We start from the raw sequence: 4,147 nt of genomic DNA, 5'->3' as shown, positions 1-4,147 counted from the left end.
GTTCGAATCTCATGAGGCGAGATCGTGGATGCGCACTGCTGAGGAGTCCCACAATAGGATGAAATGGCCGTTCAGTGCTTCCTGGTTTTCCCTGGTGGTCACGCTTTCAACTATGAAAATACTAAATCTCCACAAAAAACCCCTTCTGATAATAATCATATATTTGTAAAATCTCAGCGAAGTAAATTTGAAGTAAATCCAACATTTCGCCTGGGCAATCTGCTCTCTAGATCATCATGAAAAACACACACAACTAGGAATGAAATTTGATCAAATTAAATCATTCGTCTTAGAAACTAATAAATGTCAAAATTTCCTAATACAGTCGAAACCAACTGTTTGTTTACATTTTTTTTACAATATTACAAATAATACACCAACATGTTATGTCTATTTATCAATGGAATAGAATGCAGTACAGCATGAACAAATTGTAAATACACCTAATCTATCTTAATTGACAATTATGAATCAATGATTACATAATAATATCTTAGACTTATTAACATTCTATTAGAAATTAGAATATAAACATGAAATATGATCGTTTTCCATGAAAGTTTCTATGATCTATTTTTTTTAATTTTTTCTTTTTTTTTAATTTATTAATTCTAGAAAAATCAGTGAAGTGAAATTTTTATAGATTATAGAAACAAACAAACAAACAAATGGACGAACAAGGTTATTGGTTAAATGAACACATACATACACATAAACATATACACACAAAAAAAAATAAGCATTAGGCAAATAAATACCATTAAAGGGGAAAGTATAATCTATGTGCGTAAGTGCGTGCATGTGTATATATAATATATATAGGGGTGTGTGTGTTGTATATGTGTTGTACATGTTTATTCCCTTATAAATGAAAGTGTGATTATTTTTTGTTTTATTGTTATCAAAAATTTTTATTTCAAATTTTTTACTATTAATTATTAATTGTTGACTTGATAAAAAATAGTGATTTATTTCCCTCACTCATTATTTCTCCATATATAGGTATGTGTGTGTGTGTGGGAGAGAGAGAGAATAATTAAGAAACAAGTGGACATGAACTATTTTTTTTTAAGCGTCAATGTAGGCACCATATTGTTTTTTTTGTTGTTGTGTGGTTATTTTAGTCTTTCTACCTGTTTTTATCTCAAAAAAACAAAATGGACTAACCTAAAATGATTTAGTTACTACGGTGATAATCGTCACGTATGTTTTATTCTACCTACCAATAATTTGAGGAACACATTTTATTTTGGTGTAATATATATTTTTTTGTTAGTCTAGATTTTGTGCATTTGTTTATGTGTATATATATATATGCGCACGCGCGCCCTTAAATGAGGTAATTGTAAAATGAAATGTGTAAAGGTGCCAGTAGAATTTGCTGTTGTTGTTTTTGTTTTGTTTTTTTCAAAGAAATAAGAAGGCGTCAAATGACGACGACATTTTCTGTCTAATATTTCATGGTAGGTAAAATGAGAGGAATAATACATTGTCTTTTTTTTTTCTAAGAAATAAACAATTTAAAGTCAATATATATAAGAGAATTATGACCATATCGGCGTAACTTTTGAAAGTTCTGGCAAACGAAAAAATAGCCACAATTTAAATTGTTAGTTCACTTTCGTTTGTCTACATTGTTTCTAGGGCATTTGTAATTTACATGTAGTTTATGCGTGTGTATGTATGTGACTTTTGCAAAGCGAAGATTTATATATTTATATATAAACATATTAAAACTAGACTTTATGTAACGAACGTATCTTAGTAAAAAAAAACTACTGATAGAATGAAAGCATTGGATGGCCATTTTATTCTACCATAGGACTCCTAAGGAGTGTATAATAATGACCCCACTTCCGGGAATTGAAACCAGTGTTCACGGGCTCACTTGAAAACTCTTAACATCTAGACCACTAAGCCATTATCTGGATGCGAGTTTGTGAATAAACATAGCTAAAAAGTCCCATATTAGGACAAAATGGCCGTCCAATGCTTTCAGGTTTTCAGTAGTTGTCTAAGTAAGATTAGTCCGTGATATAAAGTCTATGAATATTCTATGATCTTCACAAAACCATACATTGAAACTGTAATTGGTTTATTTAGAAGAAATTCACACTCACTTAACTAAACAATTTGTTGTATTCAAGTTAAAAGGCATTTTGTTGTATGTAACATCTTCAATGTCAGAATAGTCAGTGCATTTTGTTGGCAACATTTTATAATAGACTGAAGTCAGGCAGAGAACCAGGAAGTATCAGATAGGTTGATTTCGTTCTATTGAGAAGCGCTTACCCACCAATGGCATCGGAAGCCGGTTGCATAATATTTTGCATTGACTAGAGTTCGAAATATATGCCATTGGATCCCAACTCAACGATTCACGGTTCAAGTACTTACAAGAACTCTGGAGGTCCTGGCTTTGATTGCTAGTGAGATCGTATATGCCCAACGCTGAGGAACCTCAAAATGAAACAAAGTAACTGTCCAGACCTTCCTGGTATTCTGTAACCTCTCAGTTACTGTCACTCTGTGAGAAAAACCATATTTTTTTATGCTTGTTAGCTAACATTTCAAAAATAAATTATGAATTCATAAACACTTTCGTACGAAAGCCAAAAGTCCTAAATTTATTAAAACTAATACTGAATAAATATTTAGTAATCTAGATCAGGTTTAGATATAATGCACTAGTTGTTTAAAACCAAACTATTGAATACCAAAAGCACTTGTTTACTACTTAAACAATAAGGCTATAAGAATACATATAAGTTAAGCTACAGTTGTTGTCGAGACCAATAATGGATCGATAGTTGTTTTATTCTAAGTCGATAAAGAAAATAGTTAATTTTTATGGGTTACATTAAGTGATTATGTTAAATAAAAATACAATTATAGTCATGGCTCTTACTTGTTAACTTTACATAATCCTTGATATGGTGAATAATAGAACAATAAGGAGAGTTCTCTAGTGTCAGACTATAATGAACTAAATAAATATAATTTATTTTGATGAATATCTAGATTGCTTATTTTAATAAGTAAAGACAACCACTCATTAGGTTTACTAAGCCCCCAAATACCTTGGTATGGTTGAGAGTGGGAGAGTCAACTCTCCCTCTCCAAATGCTCTCACATGGTCACGTGTATACAGCCAATGTTAGAGAAGTTCTACTCATTGCTTTTTCTCAGAATTACTGTTGTCTACGAAATTGAGAGGACGAAAAGTGAATGTTCGGTGCCTTAACCGGGTTGGCGGAAATGGAGGACCCACCTAGGGGAGTTGGAAATTCTTGATTCGAAATCAATCGGGCATATAGGCTCTAGGATCCTGATGGAACAAAAGACGTATGAGCCTATTGTTGGTCACTGATTATCATGAGACTGAATCTCCAAACATTGTTCCACTGACTTGTGGATTAGACTTGCAGGTCAAAGACTCGGGGAGTATCCTTCTAGGAGAACCGCCTATTTCGGTTTGGGCATTCTAGCCCTCACACAAATGGAATGGTGAGGTGTGTCGCATATTTATTTGATGTCTCCTTGTACCAGTGTTTACGTTTTTAAATAAGTAAATAAGGGTTTACGAAAATGTAATTACAAAGCAGAGCTTCAATGTAATATGAATAGTTTAAGATGATAAATGTATTAATTACCATTGAAAATAAAATTTTGTAAGTTACAATAAATGTACATAATAGAAAATTAGGTTAGTTGATCAATAAATATATAACTTTATACAGTGATGTAACTTATGATCAGCTATTCTCGTAGTCTAAATGCTGAAATATTGAAAATGTAGATCATTATCAGCGCAATGATGTACATGTAATAATGTAAATCTCTGGTGAGTTGTTATAATATGGTTCAAAAGTTTTTCACTACTGTTTAATTTTAAATGACTGATTAGTTTTATTTATTTATTTAAACACATAAATATTGGTACAAAAAAGCACCAGATAAATATGCGCCACACAAATCTCATTTGATTTGTGTGAGGGCTGTGATACTGCCCAGGTGCCCAGGCTGAAGCAGGTGGTTTTCTTAGGGGGCCACACCCCGAGCCTTTGACCTGAAGGTCTGGTCCACAAGACAGTGGAGCGTCGTGAGGAGATGCAGTCCCATGGTGACCAACGATTGATTCATACGC

Source organism: Schistosoma mansoni, chromosome 1 (genome assembly GCF_000237925.1).
Source record: "Schistosoma mansoni strain Puerto Rico chromosome 1, complete genome".
NCBI classification, from domain to species: Eukaryota; Metazoa; Platyhelminthes; class Trematoda; order Strigeidida; family Schistosomatidae; genus Schistosoma; species Schistosoma mansoni.
This window is presented reverse-complemented; position numbering follows the sequence as displayed.